The sequence below is a fragment of the Heptranchias perlo genome, chromosome 37 (genome assembly GCF_035084215.1).
Source record: "Heptranchias perlo isolate sHepPer1 chromosome 37, sHepPer1.hap1, whole genome shotgun sequence".
Lineage (NCBI taxonomy): Eukaryota > Metazoa > Chordata > Chondrichthyes > Hexanchiformes > Hexanchidae > Heptranchias > Heptranchias perlo.
The window spans coordinates 3,541,233-3,557,477 of NC_090361.1; the positions used below are offsets into that span (position 1 = coordinate 3,541,233).

General features: G+C 43.3%; 1 protein-coding gene across 2 annotated transcripts in view; it reads left to right on the forward strand.

Annotated features, from left to right (window-relative positions):
• The first annotated feature begins 5,095 nt into the window (after positions 1-5,095).
• The window catches only part of LOC137304270 (BTB/POZ domain-containing protein 8-like), a 29,953-nt gene continuing 18,803 nt past the window's right edge, over positions 5,096-16,245 (forward strand). For both annotated transcript variants that reach the window (XM_067972821.1, XM_067972823.1), the window contains exon 1: positions 5,096-5,157. The gene's annotated coding sequence lies outside the window, so the exon portion shown is untranslated. The remainder of the gene's footprint in view (positions 5,158-16,245) is intronic.

Here is a 16,245-nt window from a genome sequence, read left to right on the forward strand (position 1 = left end):
TGTTGTTGCTGTTGGTTAAAACAGTTCAATTTGGTACAAGCGCATATGGTCACATCACGCAAGCTTTTCCAGGGTTGCACTCTCTTGTACTTGACCTACACTCAACTTAGGTGTCAACTGTGGCTCAGTGGTAGCACTCTCGCCCCTGAAATAAGAAGATTTGTGGGTTCAAGCCCCACTCCAGACACATAAGCTCAAAATCCAGGCTGACACTCCCAGCGTCAGAACTGAGCGAGTGCTGTCTTATCTACTTTCTCAGGCGGATGTAAACGATCCCATGGCACTATTTCACAGGGGAGGTCTCCTCGTCAATATTTATCCCTCAGCCAACATCACTAAAACAGATTATCTGGTCATTATCGTATTGCTGTTTGTGGGATCTTGCTGTGCGTAAATTTTCTGCCATGTTTCCTACATTACAACAGAGACTACACTTCAAAAGTACTTCATTGGCTGCAAAGCGCTTTGGGAGGTCCTGAGGTTGTGAAAGGCGCTATATAAATGTAAGTTCTCTCCCTCCCTCTCACCGCTCAGACCCAGGCCGAGCCCCCACCCCCCGTGTTCCCAGCTGACTGCTTAATCCTGGAAGAGGCTGATTGAGTTTAGTAATAAAGAACAAACTGCCTGAAGCAAAATGGCCCTTTGACCCTAAAGGCTTTGATTGGATTTCTGCACCGCTACCTCAAAAAAATATGATTTAATTTGGAGAACAAGGCAAAGAAAAAAATGATTCCACAAATCAATATTCAGCGACTCCTGCGTGCTTAGGCTGGGAGGGTGGGATGAGCTACGATGGCTGTCATAAACTGGCCTGTGGGGACCGTGCGTCTCTCGGCTTGTGCTGAGTTGGCTGGGTTGATGTAATGCAGCGATGGTGGGGCAGCTTCTGAGGAGGCAGAGATGTCGGCTTCTCCTGAAAGCGACTGAAATCAGATAGATAAACGTCACTGACTGAAGCTGGAACCACAAGGGCCTGATCTCAACTTCTTCCTCGGAATCGTACTGCCCAGGTTAATAGAGCGAGAGAGACATCCTGAGAATTACATAATCAACTGACATTTTAAATATGTATGTGTATATAGTTTGTGCATGTTTATATATTTGTGTGTGTATATAGTTTGGGTGTGTATATGTATGTCTCTATATGTGTGTGTATATAGTTTGGGTGTGTATATGTATGTATATATATATGTGTGTGTGTATATCTATATAGATGTATGTGTGTACATCTGTGTATATATATCTATGTGTGTACATCTGTATATGTGTGTATGTATACAAACAAATCCACAGATCCAGTCCTATCATTCGACGAGTTAATGACTATCCAGGGTGTGAATGGAAACTGAGTTATAGAAAGAAATAACCTGCATTTATAAAGTGCCTTTCACGATCTCAGGGTGTCTCAAAGTGCTTTACAGCTCATGAAGTACTTTTTTAAAGTGTTGTCAATGCAGGAAATGCGACAGCCAATTAGCACACAGCAAGGTCCCACAAACAGCAATGTGATAATGACCAGATAGTCTGTTTTTGTGATGTTGGTTGAGGAATACGATTATGCAGGGGTTAATAGAGATTGTGGGATAGACAGGGGTTAATGGAGACTGTAAAATGTGCAGAGTTAATGGATGAACTGTGAAACAGGGAGGGGTTAATGAGGATGGTGGGATACTTCGTTTTAGTGGAGATTGTTGGACATGTAGGGGTTAATGGATACTGTGGAACAGACTTTGGTTAATGAAGACTGTGGGATGCACAGGGTTAATGGAGGCTGTGAGTGAGTTCCCAGGCTGGAATGTAACTGGGGACCTTCAGGTGATGTAATGAACAAAGCTCAGATGCTTTGTGTCTGGCTCCCGAACCATGAGATTGGATCACTGCCTGTGGGCAACATATTAATGAGCCTCGGAGACTTGAGCTACTTTTACACTGCCCGGGACCAGTGCTGATCCCCTCGGTTCCCTGGGTGGGGGGCTGTTGTGCGAGAAACCTACGCCTCGGGACCGCCGGTACTGGCACGGTCCTGGCGCAAGGTAAAACCAGCCAAGAAGGTCCTGGGGTTTGATCTCTGGCCTGCGCCAAGTTAGCTGATCTTGGCTGGGGATCTTGGACTGTACCTCTCTCTCTCTCTCTCCTCCTCCTCCAGCTGCCTAGGTCCTAAGCTCTGGAATTCCCTCCCTAAATCTCTCTGCCTCTTTCCTCCTCCTTTAAGACGCTCCTTAAAACCTACCTCTTTGACCAAGCTCTTGGTCACCTGTCCTAATATCTCCTTATGTGGCTTGGTGTCAAATTTTGTTGGATAATCACTCCTGTGAAGCGCCTTGGGACATTTTACTATGTTAAAGGCATTATATAAATGCAAGTTTTTGTTGTAACTATCTCCCTAAGTGGCCCAGGGAGGGGAAACTATCAACAACAACGACTTGTATCTGTGCAGGGCAATTATCTGATCAGTGATATTCAGAAAATAATCATTTTGGAAACAAATACGAATGCAGGATCATATTATCAGGGAACAATCCCCAGCACACCATCCCTTTCTCAGGGCAAGAGCTAGCAAAACAAGAGGAGACATCGCAGCAAGGAGGGTGAGTTAGCAGGTCATGTGTTTCAGTCCTCGCCAAGGGACCCGTGTATTTGGTTACAAGCTCGGACGCACATTGGTCACGGTTGCTGATAGACTAACAGTTACTTATAGTGAAGGGAGTGGCTCACTGAGTTCATTTCATCCCTAAAGAATAGGAACATCGGAACAGGAGGAGGCCATTCATCCCCTCCGTGCCTGTTCCACTATTCATTTAGATCATGGCTGATCTGTACCTTACTCCATTTATCCAAGTTGGTTCCGTAACCCTTAATACCCTTTGCCTATCAAAAATTTATCAATCTCAGTTTTGAAATTTTCAATTGACCCCCAGCCTCAACAGCTTTTTGGGGGAGAGAGTTCCAGATTTCCACTCCCCTTTGTGTGAAGAAGTGCTTCCTGATATCACCCCTGAATGGCCTAGGTCTAATTTTAAGGTTCTGCTCCCTTGTTCTGGACTCTCCCACCAGAGGAAATAGTTTCTCTCTATCTACCCTATCAACTCCCTTAATCACCTTAAACACCTTAACTAGATCAGCCCCTTAATGACTTTAATTCCATCCCAGTAAATCAGGGGTTCAAAAACCAGCTTCGCTCACAGATCTCACGTCCGAACAATTAGTTGGCTTGTCTGAGACAGGTGACCAAAGGAGAGGCCAAGCCATTCAATTGAAATATAAACATCCTTTGGGATTCAATTCAAATATAAACATCCTTTGGGGTTCAATTCAAATATAAACATCCTTTGGGGTTTGATACACAGTTTTTGTTTAATCTCGAGTCTGAAACACAGAAATCAAAGATATCTGGAATCAAAAAAAAGGGGAAAGAAACCCCAAAAATGGCAACAGTCCAATGCGATCACCAATGAGAAAGCAGCATTTATTCCCTCTACGGATGGGCTCAGTGCTCATCAAACATGGCGACTTGTGGCATCAAGTGAAGCTGTTGACCATCACTTATATTTACCAATGTTCTACATTACAACAATGACTACACTTCAGAAGTACTTTTTTTTTATTCGTTCATGGGATGTGGGCGTCGCTGGCGAGGCCAGCATTTATTGCCCATCCCTAATTGCCCTCGAGAAGGTGGTGGTGAGCCGCCTTCTTGAACCGCTGCAGTCCGTGTGGTGACGGTTCTCCCACAGTGCTGTTAGGAAGGGAGTTCCAGGATTTTGACCCAGCGACAATGAAGGAACGGTGATATATTTCCAAGTCGGGATGGTGTGTGACTTGGAGGGGAACGTGCAGGTGGTGTTGTTCCCATGTGCCTGCTGCTCTTGTCCTTCTAGGTGGTAGAGGTCGCGGGTTTGGGAGGTGCTGTCGAAGAAGCCTTGGCGAGTTGCTGCAGTGCATCCTGTGGATGGTACACACTGCAGCCACAGTGCGCCGGTGGTGAAGGGAGTGAATGTTTTGGGTGGTGGATGGGGTGCCTATCAAGCGGGCTGCTTTATCTTGGATGGTGTAAAGTGCTTTGGGATGTCCTGAGGTCGTGAAAGGCGCTATATAAATGCAAGTTCTTTCTTCTTTCTTTATGCCTCGGGTGGAATATGGAAAACGGGCTTTTGTAGTGGTGGCACGCAGTAGTGCCAAAGAAACTTGTGCCAACTCACATACAAAACAGCACTGCCACCAACATAGGGACAGAGCTGTAATATAACAGAGTGTTAATGAATGTGGTCAGAGCTAAACATGTTAAAAAGTCTGGCCCTTTAACAAGTGGGTTCTGAGCTCATTGAGTTGAAGTCTGGCTCTTTTGAAAGAAAACAAAAGACTTGCATTAATGTAGCACCTTTCACGATCTCAGGACATCCCAAAGCACTTTACAGCCAATAAAGTGTTGTAACGTTGGAAACGCAGCAGCCAGTTTGTGCACAGCAAGATCCCACAAACAGCAATGAGATAAATGACCAGACGATCTGTTTTAGTGATATTGGATAAATATTGGCCAGGATACCGGGGAGAACTCTTCTACAAAATAGTACCATGGGATCTTTTACCTCCACCTGAGAGGGCGCCATAGTTTAACGGCTCATCCAAAAGATGGCATCTCCAACAGTGCAGCACTCCTTCAGTACTGAGCTGAGAGTCTCAGCCTAGATTTTGCATTTAAGCCTCTGGAATGTGACTTGAACCACACGACTTTCTGACTCCGAGGCGAGAGTACTACCCACTGAGCCAGGGACGGGTTAAAGTCGAGCAGCCTGTCACAGGCAGCTTGTCCAGAGAGCTGGAGTTGATGTATAGAACAGCTGCTTCCAAATGACTGAAAATTAACCGGTGGGAAACAGCAGATGGGGAGGGGGAGATATTCATGAACTGTTTTGGGTCCTGGCCCATTGGCCACTCTAATCCAGAGTATTGTTTATATCAAAAGATTACCTAATTGGTTAAGATTTGAGGTGCAATCCGATTGGCTGTTGTGGCAGTAGGTTTGAGAGGCTGCTGATTGGATAATTGCTGCACAAATATATCCCTCTAGCTGACGCTGGGTTTGATACTCTGCATTGTGTTTCTTCTTTCTGTGGTGTGGTTAGAGGCAGCCTAGCTTTGTAAAACAGAGCTACGCAGGTAAGTTTGCTCCTGTTTTTAGTATGGTGTTAAGCTGCTTTTATCTTTTGACTAGGAGGAGGTGAAGGGACTGTGCTGAGTCGGGGTGATTCTGAATGAAGTCACTGCAAAGTGCACAGGCATTGAATTGTAAAATGTGATTGAATTCTGGCTTCTAAAGCTGTGTAGCTAAACTGTTAGTGCAGCTCAGAAATTGGTGTTTTGTAGCAATGCAGTGAACTAATGCCAACTGGTTTATGTGTTATTTTAAGAAGCCCCTTTAAACTGCAGCACCTCCTTATACATTGGGGGGGTGGGAGCTGGAAGGGAGCTGTTTTGGGGGGGAGGGTGTGAAGGGGAGCTCAGAGGCTCTTGTGCTGCACACACCTTTTTGTTGTAACTGTTTGCCACTGTAAGTGCCCTGCATCATTTGTTGTATAAAAGATTGTAATCTACATGTTACCATGAAACTTTGTGTGGATAATTTTGTGTAGCTGGAATTGTCTTGTTGGGAGGTTCTGAAATTGAGGATTTTTTCTTTTTATATTGAAGTACTCTTGTATAAAATAAAGTTATACATTTCTGTAAATCTCCTGATTTTACTTATTAACCCATAGCTTTTTGATCTAAATGTTGGGAGTGTCTATTGTGCTGATGTGCCTTTACTGCAGAGCTGTTTTGTGATTTAAGCTAGATTTCATTAGGAAAGCTCTTAATACTACAAGGGGTTGGGGTGAGGAATCTTTCTCTGTTCTCCATGTTTCATCCTGGGTTTAGTTTTTAAATGGCAACCCTTGGTGAGAGAGAGAAACCCAGTGTAGGGGGTGAGTCTCAATTTTGCTCTCCAGTGTGTAGCCATTGCAGCTATTGGATATGTTGGGTTAAATAACATGCTACTGGAGCTTTTGTAAGCAACTGAATTGATTGTGAATAATGAATACTTTTCCTGGACTGGAATAGTCTAATCCTGGAGGTTTCCTCTCAACTATATGTGTCTGGTCTGTGAAATTAGATGTGTAATTGTTGGGAGTTTTTTTCATGGAGTTGGTGAATTTGTTTCTAATCAGCTGTGTTGAGCAGAAGAGCCTGCACTCCAGTGTCTGGCTGCTGGTTGAGGGAGACTAACAATGCAAACCATCTGAGACACTGGTGCTGAAAAGGGAGGAGAGTTGGGAGTTTGTGGTATGAGTTTACTATTGAACACTCTTTCAGATGTGTTCCTGTGTCCCTTTTTTTTCTTAAAAGGGACACTTGTCCTTCAGGAGGAAATGTTTGACTAGTGTTTGCAAATGTGCAATCATGCCCAAGCTAATCTTGCAGACATGAATGTGATGAGTTACTGAGCTTCACTGCCTCTTCAAACTAGTTTAAAACCCATGAAGGCAGTGACTCCTTGAATTGGGGAAAGAGCTGATTCTCTATGAAACTTCACTCTCAATTTGAGGTGGTGGACTATTGGGTTTTGTAAGTGATGTTAGCATGGTTCCCAACACTAGTTGGACATGCTCCTGGAGGTTTCATCACATGACCTAGTGCCCTGCCCAGTTAAACAGCCCTCTCTCTGCCCCCCCTCCAATATTTTTATAACTAATAAATGGAAGCGTTCATAGAAATTGGAAGAAAAACTCACTTTAATGCCCCTTTTTTTCTTGGGTTTGGTGGCATCAGTGTCCAGGAGATTAATCTTCAATTCGTGGAGACTCCAGAGCAAACTGGGAGGGTTGGCCACCCTAGATACTAAGCACTGCCTACATATGCTGCTGTGCCTATAAATCTCCAGATCTGTTTAGTACCAGATGCAACTCTGCTGTTTGTTTAGCTGCAGTCTTAACTCTTGCAAGTGCCCTGATCAATTACATTTTTTTTCAGCTGATAAATAAATTGAAGATAGTTTTTTTTCCAAGTGTAGGAAGAACAGTGATTTTCCACTGTTTATATTCCAGCTTTTCTCCTTGAACTGGTTAGTCCTTCCTCAGAGTGCTGTAGCTTTCTGGTGGGAACAGCCCTGTGTCTTTGATTCCACATACACTTAGAACTAATGGTTCCCTTTAGGATTGCAGGAGCATTTTTGCACTAAAGGAGGATGCAGTGACTTCAGATATCATGGAGTGACCAGTGCTGTAACCTATTTGTAATCATACTGCAGTGTTAAATAATCCAACTTCATTTGTAATATAATATTCTAAGTGAAGGGATTAGTGTTTGGTGCATTTCTGCAGCCCTAATTCTAATTGGAGTCACTGCTCTATAAATTGGATCAAGGTGGGACTCCTTTTATGATGCTGAAACTAATCACCAATTTAATTACCCTAGTTCAGACCTGTGACTTCAACCCATAGGATGATTTTGGATTTTCGTTAGTGTTTTATCCTTTTTTGGAGTTTGGAAACTCTGGAATATATTGCTGGAAAGGAAGGTAGCTTGGATGAAGGTGGTAAGACTTTTTTCCCCTAGATATGATCTCCTGAGGTGTTTAGTGAAGAGTGTAACAAGATAGGTGGGGAGTGACTCTTCCATCTGATGGGAGAGGAGGGGGAATCCAGGCAAACAGGGCATAATCTTTACAATAGAACTGAGGGAGTTGAAAGCAAATCCAGGAACAAACATTCTTCACACACAAAAGGTTGATGAGGCAGTATATTGAGATCAGAGACACACAAAGGGAGATTAAATACTTGGAAAGTAAGGGATATGCTGAAAGGGCAGGGAATTAAGGGCTAGAAATTATGATGCATCACCTCAGTGTGCACTGGTGTACTTATTGCAAAATTGCACACTTGCAGTCTGTGTCTCTTGCCCCTCCACCCCAGTCTGCAGCTGTTACGGACAGAACATCGCAGCCTGGGAGTTGTTTTGGACTATGTAGAGTGGCACAGTGGAATTTTTAACCCTTAAATTGTGATCTGCCATGGCTAACAAAATGGCAGAACAGTTTCCTGTCTGTTTTATCTTGATAAATGCTAACTGTTTTTGGCTGAATTGAAGTATTGCTTTTGTTGGGAAATCTAATTTTTGTGAGTTAGAGACGTGACCTGCTCTGAGACCCTCTGCATTGTGTTCAGTGTTGTGATGCTGCATTGTCCTGATTTTTGCCAGTGCAGCCTGTGAAAGTGAAGAGCCTCCTGCTTCATGTTGCCATTTTCTACTCTTCCCTGCTGCACCCCCCTCTACAATAGAGTAGGAGACCAACACCATGGGACATTTTGTCTGTTAATGGTTGTATTAACTTTCTGTTACAGTCTGGCAATGCCCTGATTTTTAAAATTCTCATCCTTGTTTTCAAATATTTCCATGGCCCTGCCCCACCCCTCCTACAACCCTGAGATCTCTGCACTCCTCCAATTCTGGCCTCTTACACATCCCAGATTTTCATTGCTCCACCATTGGTGGCCATGCCTTCAGCTGCCTAGGCCCTAAGCTCTGGAATTACCTCTAAATCTCTCTCTACCTTAATATGCCTCTTAAAACCTACCTCTTTGACCAAGCTTTTTGTCACCTGTCCTCATATCTCCTTAGTGGCTCAGTCTCAAATTATGTTTGCTCGTTCCTGTGAAGCGCCTTGGGATGTTTTTACTACATTGAAGATGCTATATAAATGTAAGTGAGTGGTGCCCACAGCTTCGTTTGTGCCCCAAGTAGCTGAGTAGAATGGGAGCAGGCTGTGTTCTATCCTCCTGGTTTTAGGACTCTAGCCCAAACCTAAAGTTGAACAGATGGTGATCACTCCCTGTAATGATCCATCAACAGAAAGTTGATCTGACCTTCAGAAATCCAATGCAAGGTCAGTGCAACAGAGAGAGAGAGAGGTTCTGCGTCAATGGTGAGTGTTTTGATGTCGTGTTATATCAGCAGGGCTGGAGCTGATGAGTAGCTGACCTGTCTATCTAAACTTGCTGTATCTCTTGTGCACAGGTTCTGAATAAGAAGGCTAAGCAGCATATTCCTGTCTGTGGGGTAATGGTGCGTTGACTGTGTGGTATCTCAAATGTTTTTGCCGATGTATTGAGCCAGTCATTGATCTAATGAAGGATTCCAGATGAATCTAAGTACAGGATTCAGCAGCATATTTAAAAACTGGACGTCTAATCTGTTTAGTGCTATATTGGGTGTTGTACTGTGAGGGAGGCAAGGAATTGAATTCTCGATGGGATTTGAGTGTCGGTCTCTGTTTTAAATCTGTTTATAATTGACTATTGAGGGGGGGTGATTGTTCTGAATGAACCTAGGCTGTTCCTTAATCTCTGGATCTTTAACTGCCTTGTGCAGTGTTGATAATTCCCTATATCAGACCCACCCTCTCCACTAAACCAGGTCCAAGACGGGGAATGCACAAAGAATATTAGGATTTTTTTTGTGTTGAAACTTGGGGGTGGGAGAGTAAAAGGATCTGTTTTGACTGACAAGGTCATTGATAGTACCCCTTTTACTTTCAATTCATGCTTCACTTCTGAGCAAAGGAACGACCTACCTGAACAAGGGACCACTGCCACCCCCACCCCACCATGATATTTTACATTATAATGCACAGGGATGGTTTGGGTATGTAGCTCTCTGACTGGTTGGCTATCTTTCCACTTTAGTGATGGTCACTGTGTTTCAGCATGTGGCTGGTTTAATGAGTTGGCAGAAGGAAGAGTCTATCCTGGAACATTCCCATTTTAATGCTGTAAAATCTTCTAGTCTTGCTTGGCCTCTAATTTTTATCAAAATTCTGTAGGACATGATACAATGTTTATCTGAAAAATAATGAATGCTGAGTTGGCCTGCTGATTAATGGCCTGTGCGTAGCCTAATAACTGATAGTAAGCTGAGGCTACTGAAGCCTGCCAGTCTGATCTGATGCATTGAGTTGTTTTTGCTGTGGGTTTAAAGTTTGCCTTTAATTTGATCCCATCAATGAGTGACGCTGGCCTGATTTGGACTATTTCAGAATTTGGGGGAAAGGAACTGTTCCTGTGAATGTTTGTTTGTTTTTTTGATAGTGGTTGCAAATGTCAAAAGGTTACAACTCCAAACTGATCTGACTGGCAGCAGACAACCTAAACAGTTAATGGGTGTTTTTAAGTTCTGGTAAACCCAAAACCAAATGGGGAACTGAGACCTTCAGAAGCTCTCTAGACCCAAAATAGAAACTAGCAGGAGAGCAGAGATTACAAAGTTTTCATGAAGATTCAGACAGAACTTGAAGGTTTAGTTCTCCCTTGCCACATCAGCTTGTCTCCCAGCCCCACCTTGCTGTGCTGAAGTCAACAATATCAAGTTAATGTGCAATGACTCTGGTATTGGCCAACTTTACTGGGATCTTCATTCAGCATTTCAAGCTCTGAAATTGCTTAATCAAAGGCAGTCTTTGCAAGAGAGCACACTTGCTCTGGAGAGTTCAGAATTTCACGCACTGCTGAAGTGAAGAGCCAGTCCCAGACAGATGAGATGTGTTGGTTCTGTCTTGACGACTCTTGTCCCTTTTGTGCGCTCCCACCCCAGGCCTTTTTGAAGTTGATTACTCAAGCTGTGGTACCCCATCCAAAATCATCATGCTGAGCATGTGAGTACTGGGAGGATATTTGACTCTTCGGGGTGGGGAGGCAAAAAGTGATCACAGCTGAAGTGGGGTGGGGGGGCAGGTGACTGGCAGATGAGCTGCCAATGGTGAAGCAATGAAAATCAGGGGGTGCGAGAGGCCAGACTGGGAGCGCAGAGATCTCTGGGTGGGTGCTGGTTGTAGGGCTGGAGGAGGCCACACTGATGTGAAGGGATTTCACCACTGACAATTTTAAAGTTGGGGTGTTGCTGGACCGGGAGCCAGTGGAGGGCAGTGAGCACAGGGGTGATGGGTGAAAGGGACTTGGTGCCAGTTAGGATTCAGGGCAGCCTAGGTGACTTTCTCCTTGTGGAGAAGTGCTTAACTTGAGATTTCCAAACTAGATTGTCTTGAAAGGGCAGGGAAATGAACAGGTTAACATTAAATGTAGATTTTTGGTGGGTAGGCATGTATTCAGGTGTTAATAATGCACATGTTGCTACTGCAGCTAATTCTTGTGGTATGAGCTAGGAATGCTGATGGGGGTGGTGAGATAACCAGAGCTGGTTAGTGGTGACCTGATTTTTCTAAAATGGGTTTAATTAACTACAGTTAATGGAGGGGCCCCATCACTCTTTGAATCTATTAAATTTTTGTTTGCAGCTTGACCCCATCCCATTTCTGCAGCAATGTAGTTTAGTGTTCCCATGTCTGGAGATTAAAATCTCAAATTAGCTGATGTCCCAAGTAATTTACCTTTCATAAACTGCCTTGTTCCAGGCCTGTTTCATAGAGAATAGACTGCAACTGATTTTTATGAATAGAAATATTAACTGTTCCAGAGTTGACTGTCTAATTATACTTAAATGTACATGGTGATGAATAGCAGGAAATATTCTGCAAGGCAGTCATGAAACTGTCATCATACTACTTGTACAAATTAAGAGCATCACCTCTGTTCTACCACCAATACTTTGCCTGGATTGTGTTCTTGACATTATCAATAATGTACATGACCTGCAAAAGTCAGTGTTTCTATTGTCAAAGCTTAACTAGTCCCATTCAGCAGATGAACTGTATAGGCTGGGTGAGGGATGTTTTTGCAACACTCTTGCCCAGACCAGTCTTGTGATGAATATTTGAAGTTTCTCAGGAATCAGATGCAAAATCAATCTACTCTTCCAGTACGTTGCATAGAAGTTGCAGCACAGAAACAGGCCATTTGGCCCAACTGGTCTATGCCAGTGTTTATGCTCCACATGAGCCTCCTCTCTCCCTACTTCATCGAACCCTATCAACATAGCCTTCTATTTTTTTTTCTCCTCCATGAGCTTATCCAACTTCCCCTGGAAGTTCCTCCTGAATTTCTTATTTTATTTATTGCCCCTAGTTTTGGACTTTCCACAAGTGGAAACATCTCTACATCTACCCTATCCAACCACTTCATCATTTAAGACCTTGAGGTCACCCCTCAGTCCTTTTCCTTCTAGAGAAGTGCCCCAGCCCGTTCAGTCTTTCCTGATAAACAAGTTGTAGCTCAACAAAGACTTGCTTCACCCCCCACCCACCCCCCCCCCCCCCAAAAAAAAACAAATGCTGCTACTAACCTTGTAAGGAGTGTGATCTAACTCTCAGGTGGACATGAAAGATCCCACTGCACTATTTTGAAGAGCAGGGGAGTTCTCCCATGTGTCTGAGCCAATATTTATCCCTCAACCAATATTACTTTATATAAAAAAATTATCTAGTCAGTCCCACATCACTGTGGGACCTTGCTGTGTGCAAATTGGCTGCCATGTTTCCTACATTACAACAGTGACCATACTGCAAGAAGTATTTGGCTGCAAAGTGCATTGGGACATTGTGAAAGGTGCTATATAAATGCACGTCTTATATTAGAATCGTGCTATCTTGAGTGCTCTCATTGCTGAGCCCAACTGTCCTGCTGGCAGTAATGGGGCTTTAAAACCTGCTTGTGATGTAAATGGAGAGCAGCATTCCTCTGGCTCCTGCAATCTAGGTGTCTGCTGGTTTTGTTGGAAGGCCCTGGCTGTTGTGCCTTGCTCCTTTTATGGAAGTGCTTCAGCAAGCTGCTGCTTTAAGCATTCTAATCATGCTCACTAATGCAACTGCAGGCTGATCTGGCAGTCGACCAATCTGTTCAAACACTTGCTGCCTAGATCCATGTTTTGTAACTTGGAGATTTTGGTGGTGAAGGAGGGCTCCAGCCAACTTGAGCCAATTTTTGATTTTTTTACTTTTGATGGCAACACAGGCTTGAGTGGATGTTTCTGTAATTGTGTATACTGTCCCATGGAACTACTCGAACCGTTCTGGTGATCTGACCAACCTTTCTGCCTTCTCCAAAAACCCAGGATGTATTGATTTCAGGATAAGGAAACTAAACAGACCATTCAGACAATCTGTTCAGCAAAAGGCTGATTTAGCACATGCAGCAAAATTGCCAATGCAGCTCATCAGAGGGCTTTGTGATTTCAAAAATGGAAACGGACGCGTTCCTGACGTCAGAAGGGATTTGTAGGTTTCAAATTTTAGATCTCACCAGAGCCAAAGATTTGATGGACAGGTTTGATAAACCAATGGCCTTCTGCCTAGATACATTCCTAAATACTGGGTTTATATTGGTCCATAAAGATCCAATGGTGGTTTGAAGGTTGTTCTGGCTGATCTGCTGAAATTAAACATCAAAAGAAAAGCTGCTCAGTCATCTGCTTGGTGTTTGTAAGATATTGTGTCCAAAATGGCTTGGCACATTTTGCCTACGTAACTCACTACACTGCAAAAGTAATTCATTGCAATGTACTTTATTTGAGGTGCTTGCGTAAATGTTATGCTACACTTACAAAATTGGAGCCTGTCATTCCAAACTTTGCAATTAAAGCATTTAATTTTGCTGTTTCTGCCCCCTAAGGAGTCCAGTTCAGACTTCAAGCAGTATAATGCTGGATTTACCAGTCCATTGCTGTACGTGACCTATTTTACTGGGGATTATCTGCTCTCAATAGGCTTGTTTCGAAGGGCAGATTGGGATAAATAAGATGAGATTTGGCCCGCAGCCAACAGCAGAGGTATCAGCTCTGATTGACAACACAATAGCACATGTGGAGCTTCTCCCCACCAACATAAGGGCTTGTGCACAATTTCTCCTGCTCCTCCTGCCCATGCCAATAAACAATTGGAAGTGACATTTTTTACTTCCAACACAATGCCACCTGTACAAGGTTTGATATGTGGAGCTTTGCTTTGGAAAACTGCTCTGGAGTTACATTTCTTTAGAAATTCATGGATGTGTTTTTGGAGGATGGCAGAGAATTTTTGTTTTTTCACCTTTCCCTCAATAAAGGACGTCACACAAGTGGCACTGTGGTGTGTTTCAGTGTGAATGACTTTACTGTTTGAAATGTGTGCCACAATTTTAACACCAGCTGGGAAAATGACCTTTTTAAATATGTTGGTGGAAATGTCTCCATGTGGCAGTCAGCAGTGAGATGTGATGTTTATACAATTACTTAATGTAGTTATACTGCACTAGTTGCAATGTCACTAGAATGTTTGTTTGAAACACAATAGTTAGGGTATGAAATATCTATTATGTACTCACAAACTCGTCAAAACACCCAGTGGTAAAGCTAAGATTTTCCTTAAATTGTCCAGACAGATTTTTGAGTTGTGTAATGCTAGGGTGAAGTACTGGTGATTACAGGTCTGTTGCTGTGGAACTCTTTGACTTGATTATTGCAAATTAAAGCATGTTGTTTTAAGTGTAGTAGGCTATAGTGCATTGGTTCAAATTATATCAGGTTGTAACAGAAGATTCATAATGTTAGTGTTTTGGGGAAAAGCCATTCCCAGGAGCTGAGTGTCTCAACTTGCTTTTGAGACAATGTGGCTCTAATGCTTTAGTGTTTTTTTGCACAAAACAGGTGGCTGTTTAATTAAATTAACCTCGGCCTGATCTTCATGGTCAATAATAAAACGTAGACAGAAACAGATGGACAATTAGTGTGTGGTAACAGCAGGTCTTGGGCTGCAGTGTAATGGGGGTAGGGTTCCTGTGTCAATGCAATCAAATCTGAAACCTAACACCACTTTCCCCATTCTCATGTTCAGTCCTTGATCCTGGGTCTGTGGAATCATGCAATTAGGGACCATGTGCTCTGCTTTGTTTTTTGGTCCATCTGCTATTCTTGCACCTGTTTGTTGCCTTGCCAGGCCAGAGAACTCTGAACAAATCTCTCTCTCTCCTAGATCAATGAGACCCAAGGGGCTTTTCAGCTGCTTCAAACAGTTTTATCTGCAACTGAATCAGAGGTTTGGAGGGTGTGAAAGATAAATCCAGGTGGCTTTAACCTGGATTGATTTTGAAGAACATTCCATCTCGTGCAACAATCTTCCAGTGTAAACTACCTGTTCAAAACACAACCCAAGGCAATTTTTGTTCTAGGAAGTGTGTATCCATGCTAACTCTCTCTCCATTTCCATAGAATGTACAGCACCGAAACAGGCCATTCGGCCCAACTGGTTTATGCTCCACATGAGCCTCTCTCCTTATATCCTCTGTAAACATGAGCTCATCCAAATATCTGCTGACTGCATCCTAACTCGTACCAAGTCCCGTTCACCCATCACCCCTGTGCTTGCTGATCTACGTTGGCTCCTGGTTTGGCAACATCTTGCTTTCAAATCCCTCCATGGCCTCACTGCTACAACCCTCTGATCTCTGTGCTCCTCCAATTCTGGCCTCTTGTGCATCCCTGATTTTCATCACCATTGGTGGCCATGCCTTCAAAAGCCTAGGCCAAAAGCTCTGGAATTCCCACCCCCTCTTTAGACACTCGTTAAAATCCACCTCTATGACCAAGCTCTTGGTCTCCTGTCTGAATATCTCCTTGTGGCTTGGTGTCAAATTTTGTTCTATTGCTCCTGTGAAGCACCTTGGGATATTTTACTATGTTAAAGGTGCCATATAAATACAAATTGGGTGAATATAGTACAAGATTGGCTTGGTTGGTGTGCAATTATTTACCTGAAAGCTCTTAACTGGTCTTCAAGAGGTGAAGTTGTGATTTATTTTGCACTGGAAATGGCAGGTTTCCAGTTGGATTGTCACTGGGACAATTTGCTTTGAGTGGGTGGTCTGGAAACCCCCAACTTGGTCGGGGGAGGAAAGATGTTTTTATGCTTGACCAGGAATATTGTCTTCTACACACTGGGCACAGTGCAAAAGCACCACTGCCTTGCTTCAATTAGTCTAAGCATTGTGACTTGTAGGTGCTGCTATTTGCTTTCTTAAAAGTACAGTTCCCCCTGCCCCCAAACTTAGTTGTGAATGGAGATTGTTTGTACAAGAAGCATATTGGCATGGTAAAGTATATTTACATTTTACTGCAGAATGTAGTGCCCAATACATCTAGTGACAATGCAGTGAGAACATTACTTTTTACTCAATGTAACTTGCCTCTCAACCAAATTCATAATTCTTTCATTTGCTGTAGTGTGTGGTGCTGTAACCAAGTTTCTCCAACTTTCCAGGAGATGTTTCAGTCATTATCCAGCAGCCAGTAGAG